We start from the raw sequence: 15168 nt of genomic DNA, 5'->3' as shown, positions 1-15168 counted from the left end.
CCGGTACTCCACATGTGTGTTCCGGCGCGCCGACCGTGGACCCTACCTTCTGGGCTGCGGCCCGCCTGTCCTTTTTTACTTTCACTTTTGCGTGCGGCGATATCAATTGAGGCTGCGGCTGTGGCCTGTTCCGGTACATAGCTCCGCCCACTCCCTGCTCCTTGGGCGCGCTGGCAGCGCTCCCTGCCCTCCTTCTCCCCACCGGCCAATACATTTTTGCACATCTGAGGGGTCATCTTCTGGGGGCCTCCTCCTCTCCCTCCAATGGGGCGCCGTCTGGGTCCCTGAGTCACCTGACCAGTGCAGCTGGCACCTCCCTTTTCTCCCTTCCTGCTCAGCGTGCAGGTTCTCCTCTGCTGCTGCCTGCTTCCTCAGCTCTGGTCACAGGACACAGTACAGTACAGCTGCAGCCTGTTTCTTCAGCACCAGCCGTGGGACACAGGACCAGGGTGAGATTGCTCCATTTTCTTGGCTGACTATTTCTTACTAGCACCTATGTCCGAACCCCCCCCCCCCCCCCCCCACAGACAGGTGACCGAAGCCTTGGTCACCTAATATTCTTGTGTGGGCTGCAAGACCAAAATGCCTGGTAGTTCCACTGAATCCACCTGTCCCGCCTGCGCCACCACGAGCTTTATCCCCCTGTGCCTTTTCCTCAGGATGTCCCTGCTACCGCACGCTCCCACTCTCCAGGGGAAGTAGTGGATGACGGTTCGGAATCCACCTCAGATCATAAGGACAACTCTGCTGTGTCTGATATGGTGGACAGCTTAGTGTCAGCCATCAGGGACACTTTTCATCTGGAGGACCCAAGAACTTCGAATCCTGATCCAGAAGTTTCTTTTCGGCGTTACCCCATGGCTTTCAGTTCTCATGCTGAATTTGACGCCTTTCTGGACGCGGCTTGGAAGCATCCAAACAAACGTTTCCAGGAAACCAAGAAGATTCAAGCTCAATTTCCCTTTCCTCCGGATCTGGTTTCCAAGTGGACATCGCCACCTGCAGTAGCTCCTCCAGTTTCTCGTCTGTCCAAATCTACTACCTTGCCTCTGGCAGATGCAGCCTCTTTTCAGGATCCGGCGGACAAAAAGATTGAGAACTTGACGAAATTTGCCTTTGAAGCGGCAGGTTTGTCCTTGCTACCCACCTTTGCTTCTGCTTGGGTGTCCAAGGCAGTTTCGGTTTGCTTCTCAGCTACGGTTGGGCATCCTGTCACGCAGACCTCGCTCGTCAACTCTCTCAGGCCGGGGACTTCCTCTGTTCAGCGGCTTTGGAGTCAGCCCGATGCACTGCCTTTGCCTCAAGTAACTTGGATGGGATTCGTCGCTCCATGTGGCTGAAGGCGTGGGATGCAGATGCTGCTTTGAAGAGATATCTAACAGAGTTGCCTATCTCTGTTACTCGTCTCTTTGGGAAACGCCTTGATGAAATTATTTCCGAAGCTACTTGGGGTAAAAGTTCTCTGCTACTGCAGAACAAACCTCGCTGCTCCGATCCCTGTTGGAAGGCGGCTTCCTTTCAGCCTTTTCGGTCCTTTCCATCGGGTCACCCTCCCAATCGGGCACAATCCCAATCTTGGAAAGCCTCTTCTTTCAAGGCACGTCCTTCCAGGAAGTCAGACAACCGTTCTGGCGGTTTCACGGCCAAGTCCGATAACCGTAAGCCTTCCTTCTCCTGAAGGGACGCCCCCACCCATGTCCTATTCTCAGGTGGGAGGGCATCTGTCTCTTTTCCGGGACGTTTGGCTAGCGCAGGTTCAGGACTCCTGGGTCCGGGACGTCATGTTCAATGGTTACCGGATAGAGTTTGCTTCCTTTCCCCGGGATCGTTTCTTCCAATCCTGCCCGCTTCGCTGTTCCTGCGGGTCACTTTCAGTTCGTGGCTCTTCCTTTTGTCCTAGATTTGGCTCCCAGGGTTTTCATCAAAGTCATGGCGGCGGTGATTGCCATCCTTCGGGTCCTGGGGATCATGGTCCTTCCTTACCTGGACGACCTTTTGTTTAAAGCTCCGTCCTGGTCCCAAAACTTGGAGAGCCTTCATCTCACGGTATAGACTCTATCTGCCTTTGGTTGGGTGATCATCCAGGAAATGTCCAACCTATCTCTATCCCAGTCTCTTGTCTTTCTGGGTCTCCTATTTGACCTGTTCGTCTTCTGTTGGACAAGTGGCGCTCTCTGCAGGAGGGTGTCCATCGACTACGGTGCCCCTCTCTTGTTCCCATTCTCTTCTGCATTGAGGTACTGGGCTTGGATGGTGGCCATGAGGCAGTCCTTTTCGCCCAGTTCCACTATTACCCTCTCCAGCTGGCCATCTTGGTCCGGTGGGACAAGTCGCCGTCCACTCTGGATTGCTGGATTCTTCTGCCCCTCCTCCGTTCGTTGGTCTCTTGGGTGGTGGCTCCACTCTCCCCTCCTTCTCCAGATGCGATCGTTTCTTCCCCTCCACTGGCAGGTCATCACGACCGACCCGAGTCTCCTGGGTTGGGGAGGTGTGTTTCAGGACCTGACGGTCCAGGTTCGATGGTCCCCTCAGGAGGCTCACCTTCCCATCAATCTTCTGGAGCTCCATGCCATCTTTCTTTTCCTCCTCCACTGGGAAATCCTCCTACAGGGTCGTTCGGTTCATGTCCAATTGGACAACACCACAGCTGTGGCATATATCAATCGCCAGGGCGGCACGAGCAGTCGCTTGGCACTGGAGGAGGTCTCCAAGATTCTGCTCTGGGCCAAGGCTCTAGTTCCAGCCCTCTCCGCGATCCACATTCCGTGTGTGGAGAATTGGGAAGGAGGCTTTCTCAGCTGCTCCTCCGCGTATCTGGGGGAGTGGTCTCTCCATCCGGAGACGTTTGCGCAGATCTGCTATCTTTGGGGGACCCCGGACGTGGATCTCTTCGCGTCTCGCCACAACAGACAAATTCCTTGCTTTGTTACAAAGTCACGAGACCCTCTGGCTCTGGTGGTGGACTCGCATGTCATCCCGTGGTCATCCTTCAGTCTTCCTTACCTCTTTCCGCCTCTCCTGCCCAGGGTTCTGAGGATGGAGGGCGTTCCCACCATTCTGGTGACTCCAGACAGGCCCAGATGCGCATTGGTATGCCGTCTTCATTTGGCTGGTTGCCAACATACCCCTGCGTCACCCCAGTTTACTGTTGCTGCGTTTGACGGCGTGGCGGTTGAAACCGCGATTTTGCGAGCTCGGGGGTTTTCTCCCGGTGTTGATTCGCACTATGCTTCAGGCTCGGAAGCCTTCCTCCGCTAGGATTTATTTCCGGTGGTGTGAGGCTCAGGTCGCCTCCCTGGTCGTTTTTTCCTTTCCGTGCCTTCTTGCCTTTTTGCAATTCGGTCTGGATCAGCACTTGGCACTCGGCCCCCTTAAAGGTCAAGTGTCAGCTCTTTCTATTCTGTCTCAGCATCCATTGGCTTCCAATTCTCATGACCGCACCTTCCTGCATGCTCCGTTCGAACCTCTCCGGGACACCTCTCTTCACATCCTTTCATGGAAGATCGCCTTCCTCATCGCAATTAACTCCATTAGGAGGGTCTCCGAGCTGGCAGCTCTCTTGTCGCTCTCCCTTCGGCAGGGTGATTCCTTCTTTGTGATTCTGGAGGGTAGTCACAAGGGTCTTCTTCTGGCTTTCAAGGTGACCATTTTGCGGTGGATCCATTCTGCCATCTCGGAATCGTACCGTTGTAAAGGGAAGGTTCCACCTTTTCGGGGGCATTCCACGCGTTCCTTTGGGGCTTCTTGGGCGCTCCGCAATAGGGCTTCGGCCTTGCAAGTCTGTAAGACGGCCACCTGGTCATCCTTGCACACTTTCACAAAATTATACCAAGTGCACACGTTTGCATCAGCTGACGCTGGTTTGGGTCGCAAAGTGTTGCAGGCAGCAGTGGCTCAGTCATCTGCCTGATTCGGAGTTGGGTATTTTTCCCACCCTGGGGACTGCTTTGGTACGTCCCATGGTATCTGTGTCCACCAATGGAACCTCCCAAGAAAAGTAGATTTTTTTATGCTTACCGTAAAATCTCTTTCTCGGAGGATCTATTGGGGGACACAGCACCCACCCATTGTGTTTGTTGCTATGGTTTGGTTTTCTGTCCGAGGGGTTAGTTTTCGGTTCCTTTTTTGTCTGGTTCCCTAGGACACCTGCTGGTTTCTTTCTCTGTCGGTCATCTCCTACCGCTTTGGGACTAAACTGATAGCTCAGGGTCAGTAGGTTGGTATATCCTGCCAGGAGGGTCCGACTTTCTTTTTGTATGCCTAGTGTCAGCAAGATATACCCCCCACAGTCTCTGTGTCCCCCAATGGATCCTCCGAGAAAGAGATTTTACGGTAAGCATAAAAGGGGAGATTTGTCAAAACCTGTGTAGAGAAAAAGTAGTGCAGTTGCCCATAGTAAGAATGCTTATCTTATTTTTCACAAGTCTCTTTAAAAATGAAAGAAGAAATCTGGTTGCCATGGACAACTGCACCACTCTTCCTCTGCACAGTTTTTGATAAATCTCCCCCCAAAAATCTACTTTTTCTCAGCAGCAGAAAACATTTGTTTTCCACTGGTTTCCACCAGATTTCCCCTTTAACTAAAGCCTAGCCTGACTTTCTAGCAGTGGGGTAACAAAAAATTTGGAGGCCCCCCTGCGAGACCTACTAAGGAGGCCCCTAAGCTCCTCCCCCACAAGGTATGCCACACACATGCCAATATACCCCACCCATACCAAATTTCTCCACGCATACGGATATGCACTGCCCATAGGCATTTTCTTTGGACGAATGAAGAGCATCTGTAAGTAATACTAACATTTTATTTTTGTTTTGTTTTTTTTAATTATCACTGTAGATATATAGAAAGGAGGTATGGAATAGCGCACAGTGATGGAACTTCCAAGTCCGTGGGTGCCAGTCTTCAAGCTTGACCAAGGCCATGTAACAAGTAGAAAGAAGATGGAAGACGGCACTCCAATGATGTGTCCAAATAGCGTGAAGTTTTATTGGCCCATCAATATACAAGGTGATGCTTGAGAAAGACCTTATTGTCGCATCACCTTGTATATTGATGGGCTAATAAAACTTAACGCTTTTTGGACACCACATCATTGGACTGTCGTCTTCCATCTTCTTTCTACTGTAGTGTACAATATATAGGGGGAGATTTATCAAAACCTGTGTAGAGGGAGAGTGGCGCAGTTGCCCATAGCAACCAATCAGATTGTTTCTTTTGTTTTTAAATATGCCTCTGAAAAGTGAAAGAAGCTATCTGATTGGTTGCTATGGGCAACTGCTCCAGGTTTTGATAAAACTCCCCATAGACTTTGATTTTAAGCATATATGCTACTAAACTCTCAATAAATGTGAGGATTCTGCACTCCATTGGTTTGTTGCAGAGTGCCCAGAATATAGTGTAAGGAGTTCAATGGTGATGCTATTAACTCTGCAGCCTTTACAGTAAACAGCAGTGTACAGTGCAAGGCTGTTCACTATATAAAAAGTGACCGAAAATACGCTATTTTGGACTTTGGAAATTTTTTGCGCGTACGCCATTGACCGTGTAGTTTAATTAACAATATATTTTTATAATTACCACATATGTTTATTTTTATTTACACTGTTTTTTTTTAATGGGAAAGGGGGGTGGGGTTCCAACTTTTATTAGGAAAGGGGTTAAATGACCTTTTTATTAACATTTTTTTTTTTTTGCAGTGTTATAGGAGCTATAACACTGCACACACTGATCATTTACACTGATCCCTGCAAAGCCATTGCTTTGCATTGATCATTGTTATAGGCGGTCGAGTGCTCAAGCCTGGATTTCAGGCTTGGAGCGATCAATCGCCGATCGGATGCGACGGAGGCAGGTAAGGAGACCTCTGCTCGCATCCTAGCTGATCGGGACATCGCGATTTTATGGTCCCGATCAGCCCGACTGAGCTGCTGGGAAGCTTTCACTTTCAACTTTGATCGCTGTGTCTAAAGGGTTAATAGTGCGCGGCACAATTAGCCCTGGGTTTCGTTAGCCGCCGGGACCGACCCGGTATGACTCCGCGTTATATACTGGGACCCAGCAGCAGGACCGCTACCTCCACCTTTGTGCAAGGAGGAGCACTGCCAGAGCCCTGCAAAATGACCTCCAGCAAGCCACAAATATGCATGTGTCTACTCACACGGTCAGAAACAGACTCCATGAGGGTGGTATGAGGGCCCGCATCCACATTTGGGGGTTGTGCTTACAGTGCAACACAGTGCAGGACGTTTGGCATTTGCCAGAGAACACCAAGATTGGAAAATTCACCATTGGTGTCCTGTGCTCTTCACAGATGAAAGCAGGTTCACACTGAGCACATGGAGTCTGGAGACGCCGTGGAGAACGTTCTGCTTGCAACATCCTCCAGCATGACCGGTTTGGCGGTGGGTCAGTAATCGTGTGGGTTGGCATTTTTTTTTTAAACTGTAAATTTTTATTGAAGTTTTACAAGGATAAGAGAAAAACATAATCCAACAGCTGACAAGGGGGGATCCCCTATGCCAGTAAATAACAAATGGTCTACCTCGGGTGAAACATAATGATGAAACAAATCTCAGTCATTTAAATAAAAGCAAGAATAAACAAGAAGAGCAATACCAAAATAAGTACATTTAGAGAGGAGACCACAAGGTGGAGGAACATAAAAGAACAGGCAAACAACATAGAAGGGGGAAGACAACACCAAGAAGGAGGGAGAGAAGATATAAAAGAGAAAGGAGTAGGTCCGGATGTGGAGAAAAAGAGGGGGAGGGTGGGGGATACCCTTCTCACTCATGGGGGCTGCCTATCCGTAAGTCTATCCCATGGATCCCATAAGGACAATAAATGTGGAATGGAGAACGGATCTCACGTATCCTAGCGAGAAGCTTGTCCTCCGACGGGGGTAAGGTCTGCTTCCAATGCTTGGCAGCGAGTGTGCAAAAAGAGCTTAAACTGTTTTTTGGTCAAACCCCGAGCAGAAAGGTGCAGAAGGAAGACCAAAGGGTCAAGAGGAACCACGATTCCTAGGGCATTAGAGATCAACTTTTGCACCTGAACTATCAGTGGACAAGCCCAAAAGATGTGGAAAACAGTACCCAAACTCACCCCGCAATGCCAGCACTGGGTAGGAATAGCAGGGTTCAGTCTATTGAGTAGGGCCAGGGTATGGTACCAACCAATTAGCATCTTAAATTGTGTTTCTTTATAGGCCGTACAAATTGAAGCTTTAGAAGCTCGCTCTCAAATCAGCCGCCATTGGAGAACACCAGCAACATGCAACCGGACCTAATAAGGAATAAGACGGACAGAAGACCAGCAAGAAGGAAAACCATCAGGACAAAAGACAAGAAGAGGGAACAAAAGACAAACCAAAATGGACACAAGGGAAGGAGGAAAAGGGAAACATAACCTTAAATGAACCAATTGCTTGGGAGCCAGAGAAGAGACCATATAGGTAAAATAAGACAATGAGGTATATCATTAATATGTCTGCCTTTGACTTGGCCTTGATGGGGGAAGTTGAAGTACGCTCCAGAAGGGAGCCCACTCAAAGAGACATGAGTCCCGCACAAAGGCCAAGCCAAAAAAAAGTCCTGCAGCAGTACCCCAGGGGGTAACAAGCAAACAAATAAACAAGGGGAAACTAGTGCAAGCAAATATCAGCAATAAAGAGGCATAGCAAGCAGGAAGTCCCTCAGCCAAACAATGGACCCAATCCTGGGAACGATCTTCATGGTGGATCAGGACCAGAGCCCCGGAGGCTCGGAGAAGGTAGAGCCCGGCCCGCTCTGTGGCATTTCCCCCGGACAGGTTGCCATACTGAGGGCAGTGGAGGAGTCAGGTCCCAGTCCGTAAGCTGAGGGACCTGGAGGTCGAGGACAGCACAAAATCCCGGCAGATCAGCAAACAACAGCAGAACGTCCATCCCGTCTGGCTTGCAGAGCAAACGGAAAAGACCATCTGTAAGCACCTGAGCAGTGCGTAGTACGGTCAGGAGAGGTCGCAGCATCCGTTGCTTACGCAGTGTAATCCAAGAGACGTCCTGGTAGAGCTGAATAGGCGCCCCGTCAAAGTTCCGAAGCGGAGCATGATTTATCCGCTTCAATTGGAAATCAGCTACACAAATAACGTCCCGGGGAGGACCATTAGAGGGGCGGGGGCGTGAAGCCCGATGAGCACGGTCAAGCTTAATCTTGTGGGACACGGGTTCGCCCAAAATTATGTTGAAGATAACTTCCAATGTGATATATATGTCCTCCGCCCGGTTTGCCTCGGGGAGCCCACGGACTCTAATGTTATTACGCCTGCCCCTATTATCCAGGTCTTCAACATGAGAGTGCAGGTCACCGAGGATGTCAGTCTGAGCCGCGATGGTAGCTTGAAGCTGAGCAATGTAGGACCTTGTAGAGTAATGGGCCCCTTCCAAGTCCTCCATTCTATTAGAGACATGTTGAAGGTCCTGGTGGAGCACAGAGATTTCCGCCCTGCAGGCATCTTTAACTTCTGCGATCAGGGCTTTAAAGTCCTCTTTAGTAGGGATTTGTGAAAGTAGTTGGCTGAGGTCTGGGAGGGCCGGGGTAGAGGCTGGGACCCCTGAACAATCCAGATCAGCCTCTAGACCGGTGTTCCAAATAGGGTGGGCAGCAGCAGAGCAAGGGGCACCTTAGTCCCGAGAGGTAGAAGGGGGATCCTGTGGTGGCACAGTCCTGGGGACTGCTGGTTCTGTGGGAAGACATGGTCCTCTGTGATTTAGGAGGATCACTATGCAGCAAGGTAGGGGTCCCACAGGGACAAAAGCCCTTGGTAGTAGAATGCAGAGGTGTGGTAGCTGTCTGGCCAGTCAGGGCCACAGGAGAGAACCCAGCAGGAGTAGGGGGCTGAGGAGTAGGGAGTGTGCACCCTGGTGGAAGGGGCGCCCCTTTAATGAGGTGGCTGTAAGTATGGCAGCCCAGGACAGCTTCCCCTGCAGTGGGAGAGGGGGTCCCCAGGGGCCTGAGAGTCCAGGAGAGAGAGGGGTAGAGGTGAGCCAGGTCCAGGTAACTGCAGGGCAGGGGGGGGGGAGCTCACCACCAGCGGGGAGCCAGCAGCCAGGGAGACCTGCGTGGGGACCGTCAGCAGCAGCGGCACCTGTCCTGTAGTTGTGGCAGAGGGGGAGGCGCTGTCCCCCACATGGATGCCGAAGGCCAGGACAGGCAGCATGGATAGCAGAGAAAGTGCCCCTCACTCACCGGCAGGAGAGGCAGGGCTAGCTGGAGGATGTGCCGCTTGAGCCCCCACGGAGCAGGACTGGAGGAGACATGCTGGGCCCTGAGAGGCAGATGGTGAGCCCGGGTCTGAGGAGGAGGCCGAGCGGAGGTACTAGGTGATGTTCCTCCGACATCAGCAGGCACACCTCTTCATCAGGCAGAAGGAAGCTAATTGAAGGCCAAGGGGTGCGGGAGCTCACTCACTCACTAGGCAGCCATCTTCAGCAGCAACAAGCCACACACCCCACCCACCCCCGTGGGTTGGCATTTCTTTGGTTGCGCAGCCCTCCATGTGCTTGCAAGAGCTAGACTGACTGCCATTAGGTACCGAGATGAGATCCTCAGACCCCTTGTAAGACCATATGCTGGTGCGGTTGGCCCTGGGTTCCTCCTAATACAAGACAATGCTAGACCTCATGTGGCTGGAGTGTGTCAGCAGTTCCTGCAAGAGGAAGGCATTGATGCTATGGACTGGCCAGCCCGTTTCCCAAACCTGAATCCGATTGATCACATCTGGGACATCATGTCTCGCTCCATCCACCAACGCCACCGTCCACCACAGACTGTCCAGGAGTTGGTGGATGCTTTAGTCCAGGTCTGGGAGGACATCCCTCAGGAGACCATTCACCACCTCATCAGGTGCATGCCCAGGCATTGTAGGGAGGTCATACGGGCACGTGGAGGCCACACTCACTACTGAGCCTCATTTTGACTTGTTTTAAGGACATTACATAAAGTTGGATCAGCCTGTAGTGGGGTTTTCCACTTTGATTTTGAGTGTGACTCCATATCCAGACCTCCATGGGTTGATAAATTTGATTTCCATTGATAATTTTTGTGTGATTTGTTGTCAGCGCATTCAACTATGTAAAGACGAAAGTATTTCATACGATTAGTTCATTCATTCAGATCTAGGATGTGTTATCTTAGTGTTCCCTTTATTTTTTTAGCAGTGTATAAAATACTATTGGTATAGTAAAATGCCCCCATTCCTCCTCTATTCATCCTGATAGTATTAATATAGTTAATAGAAGAGGAATGCACTTTACTATACTAAGAGTAGGGTCACACGTACAGGATCTTCTGCATATTTCATGCGCACTATTTGAAGCTGCAGATTTCAATGTAAACTAATTGACTGAACACAGATTAAAATCTTCAGCTTCAAATAGTGCGCATCATATATGCAGAAAATCCTGTTCATGTGACCCTACCCTAATAGTATTATGCCTATATTTAAGTGGTGTACAGGGGTGACAAAGAGGTGTAGAGGGGAAGGAGTGCAGTACCTGAAGCTGCGTAGGCCTCTTTGAATCCCGGCTCCATGCTCAGCAGCGCCACACCTGCTCTTTACCCATCATTTTGCTTGGGGAGCTGCAGCATCTGCATCCCGGAGCGTGTGCACCCTAGGCAAAAGCCAACATTTTTGCACCCCCTTGAATTCAATCTTTTTGCACACCCCACCTTACTACTAGGGTGACACACTGTAACAAACCTTCTCCTCATGTAATCTCCTTACTGCTTTGGTGATACAGAGGTGCATCAGCTGTACAGACAAGTCATCAGGTCCTTCAACAACCAATGGCTAAGCTATGCCTGGTCACATGATGGTGACAGCATTACAGGTCCTTTACCCACAGCATCCAGTAAGTCCCAGGGAGGGGAGAAAAAAAAAGATTTTTTTTTTTATATAATATTGTTCCCACCGCAGTGTCCCATGGGGTGTCGTGAAAGAGGGTTTGAGAACAAAAAACTAAACAAAAAAAAAGTGGATTTTTAAATTCGAGCTGGCTGGAGAGGGTGCAGCAGTGACAGGAGACACAGCAGAAGAGAGGGTGACAGCAGTGAGAGAAGGTGCAGCAGGAGAGAGGGTGACAGGAGGTGCAGCAGGAGAGAGGGTGACAGCAGTGACATGAGGTGCAGCAGGAGAGAAGGTGACAGCAGTGACAGAAGGTGCAGCAGGAGAGAAGGTGACAGCAGTGACAGGAGGTGCAGCAGAAGAGAGGGTGGCAGCAGTGACAGGAGGTGCAGCAGGAGAGAGGGTGACAGCAGTGACAGGAGGTGCAGCAGGAGAGAGGGTGACAGCAGTGACAGAAGGTGCAGCAGTAGAGAAGGTGACAGCAGTGACAGGAGGTGCAGCAGAAGAGAGGGTGGCAGCAGTGACAGGAGGTGCAGCAGGAGAGAGGGTGACAGCAGTGACAGGAGGTGCAGCAGGAGAGAGGGTGACAGCAGTGACAGGAGGTGCAGCAGGAGAGAAGGTGACAGCAGTGACAGAAGGTGCAGCAGGAGAGAGGGTGACATCAGTGACAGGAGATGCAGCAGGAGAGTGTGTGACAGGAGGTGCAGCAGGAGAGAGGGTGACACCAGTGACAGGAGGTGCAGCAGGAGGGAGGATGACAGCAGTGACAGGAGGTGCAGCAAGAGAGGGTGACAGGAGGTGCAGCAGGAGAGAGAGTGACAGGAGGTGCAGCAGGAGAGAGGGTGACACCAGTGAAAGGAGGTGCAGCGGGAGGGTGACAGGAGGTGCAGCAGGGGGCCTAGGACTGACTGGCACCACTGCAGGTGGCAGCAGTGTTATTAAATGTGCCACCTAGGCAGGAGCAGGCTACAGAGCAGAGCCTAAGTGTACAGTCAAGTCATCCCTGGATCAAATAGTTAAACAGCTGCCCGGGAAAAAAACAAAACCTAATGGCTAAACAACAACAAATGGCCGGCCTACGAGAATAACTGAGCTTCTAACTTCATATATAAACGTATCTGAACAGTCAGGTCTATTGTTGACCCATCTTCTAGTTTTAACTTGAGATATACTTTTATATGTCATGAAAGATGAGACTGACAGTCCTGTATTACATTTTTCAATATTGCTGCAAAGTATCTAACTACACAGCTCTTTGTGTAAAGAACCCTTGCCTTCTTGCTTATGTACAGGGCCACTTTTATCCTGAACGTTTATTTGACCGCACGTTGCTGTAAATCATTACATTATTTATCACACAGTCTGTTCCTTTACATCCATCAGTCGCCCTGATTTTGGTCATTTTCTTTTTGCGATATTTACAGACATCTGAACAAGTTATTAAAAGAAGGATTTATATTTAAACAAGTTTCCAAACACCTAAAGAGCACCCCTTAAAAACAACTGCAAAAATACATTTCTTTAAATAGTGCAAATAAGTTGAGACAAGTTGCATTTTAGTGTCCGTATAACAAACAACACAACCAGCCATAGTTTAAAAAGGTATCTGTCGGCTGCACATTCCAAACTGCTGACACTGTTAGGGACCATGGTCCCTTTGTCTGTGCTTTCATATCGTGGAAAAATGCTGGCATTCTCTGGTGCCAAGTGTTAAAGGGGTACTCCGGTGGAAAACATTTTTTTAATACAACTGGTGCCAGAAAGTTAAACAGATTTGTAAATTACTTCTATAAAAAAATCTTTAACCTTCCAGTACTTTTTAGAAACTGTATGCTACAGAGGAAATTCTTTTCTTTTTGAATTTATTTTTTGTCTTGTCCACAGTGCTCTCTGCTGACACCTGATGCCCGTATCAGGAACTTTCCAGAGCAGGAGAAAATCCCCATAGCAAACAGAGGTGTCAGCAGAGAGTACTGTGGACAAGACAAAAAAGAAAAGAATTTCCACGCTAGCATACAGCTTCTAAAAGGTACTGGAAGGCTAAATATTTTGCTGAGGGATAGAACACCTCCTTGCTCCCCATCCTTAAAGGGTACCTTTCATAAAAAAAAACTTCTGATATATTCTAGATTAATGTATGCAGAATAACTTTCCAATAGCATGTTATTAAAAATATGCTTCTTTCTATTTAATTTTCCACTTTGAAAAAATAACCAGTAGGGGTCTCCCTACCAGTCTTTTTTTTTTTTTTTTTATAGATTTAAGACTCATGCTGGAGTCCTAATTAGAGATGAGCGAACTTACAGTAAATTCGATTCGTCACGAACTTCTCGGCTCGGCAGTTGATGACTTATCCAGCATAAATTAGTTCAGCTTTCAGGTGCTCCCGTGGGCTGGAAAAGGTGAATACAGTCCTAGGAGACTCTTTCCTAGGACTGTATCCACCTTTTCCAGCCCACCGGAGCACCTGAAAGCTGAACTAATTTATGCAGGATAAGTCATCAACTGCCGAGCCGAGAAGTTCATGACGAATCGAATTTACTGTTAGTTCGCTCATCTCTAGTCCTAATATCTCAGACTGCAGCAGGGACACAGACTCACTCCCTGGCAGGGAGCAGTGCTGAGCTTGTCTGTGTCCCGGCTGCAGTCTGAGATTTAGGACTCCAGCATGAGTCTGAAATCTATTAAAAAAAGGACTGGTAGGGAGACCCCTAGTGATCAAGTGGAAAATTAAATAGAAAGAAGCATACTTTTTAATAACATGCTTATTGGAAAGTTATATATAACCACAAAAGAGAGAGAAAATCCGGCACTGCTATATCATCCTAAAAATTCCACTGTCTATATACTGTGTCACTGACTGCCAAAGTAGGATCACTGTGGGTGGTGCTACACGCTGGTCTGACAATAGTAATCACATCACTAAAAGAAAAGGAAAGATTGCGGAGTTGCTCCGCAATCTTTCCTTATTGGAAAGTTATTCTGCATACATTAATCTATAACATATCAAAAGTTTTTTTGCTGAAAGGTACCCTTTAACATCTTTAGGACATAGGAAGTTCTGGAATGTCCCCGCTACCTGGGCTTTAATGCCCAAGGACTTTAGAGAACGTCCTTTTGTATTTCCGGTCTCTGCCGCGTGCCGGGCAGAGATCGGAACGGTATGTCTGCTGAAATCTTTCAGCAGGCATGCCGTGCGAATGCCGAGGGGGGTCCCGGGACCCCCGCATGTCGGCGATCGCAGAAAATCGCATGTCAATTCAGACATGCGATTTTCTCCTATTCCGGGCTGATCGGGTCTCTGGTGACCCGATCACCCGGAAAATAGGGATGCTCTGTGTGAGTGACAGGCCCCAGCATCCTGCAGGGTAGGAGTGAGGTCGCAATGCTGAGATCTCCTCTCATCCCCTGCCATTGGTCAGAACTGATTCTGACCAATGGCAGAGCAGGACGGTGGGTTGCCATGGAAACCCCCCGTTCTGCCCACCCCTGGATGTCAGGCAGAACGGGGGGAGAACATGGAGGCCGGTACCTGGAGGAGAAGACTCGTGGGGCCCGGCAATCATCGCAGATATTCACCGGAGATCCCGGCTCAGGTAGGAAATCGACGGTGGGGGGAGAAATGAAACTGAAAGTAAAGGGATTTTTACTGTGGCAACCACTAGGAAGGCCGGACTGCAATTCCCAGCATGCCCAGACAGCCAAAGGCTGTCTGGGCATGCTGGGAGTTGTAGTTTTGCAACATCTGGAGGGTCACAGTTTGGGGACCACTGTTACAGTGGTGCCCAAACTGTAGCCCTCCAGATGTTGCCAAACTACAACTCTCAGCATGCCTAGACTGCCCAGGCAGTTCAGATTTAGCAATTTTCATGAAATTTTTGAAAATTGCTGCTCTACTTTGAAGCCCTCTAATTCTTTCAAAAAGTAAAAATATGTCCATTTTATGATGCCAACATAAAGTGGAAATATTGTATTTGTGAATAAAAATAAAATGTATTTGGAATATCCATTTTCCTTACAATTAGAGAGCTTCAAAGTTAGAAAAATGCGAAATTTTTATGAAATTTTTGAATTTTTCACAAAAAAAGGATGCAAGTAACGCCGAAAATTTACCACCAAAATAAAGTAGAATATGTCACGAAAAAAACTCTCTCTGAATCAGAATATTCGGTAAAAGCATCTTAGAGTTATTAATGCTTAAAGTGACGGTGGTCAGATGTGCAAAAAACGCTCTGGTCCTAAGGTGTAAAATGGCCTGGTCCTTAAAGGGGTACTCCGCCCCT

The sequence above is a fragment of the Hyla sarda genome, chromosome 3 (assembly GCF_029499605.1).
Source record: "Hyla sarda isolate aHylSar1 chromosome 3, aHylSar1.hap1, whole genome shotgun sequence".
NCBI lineage: Eukaryota > Metazoa > Chordata > Amphibia > Anura > Hylidae > Hyla > Hyla sarda.
This window is presented reverse-complemented; position numbering follows the sequence as displayed.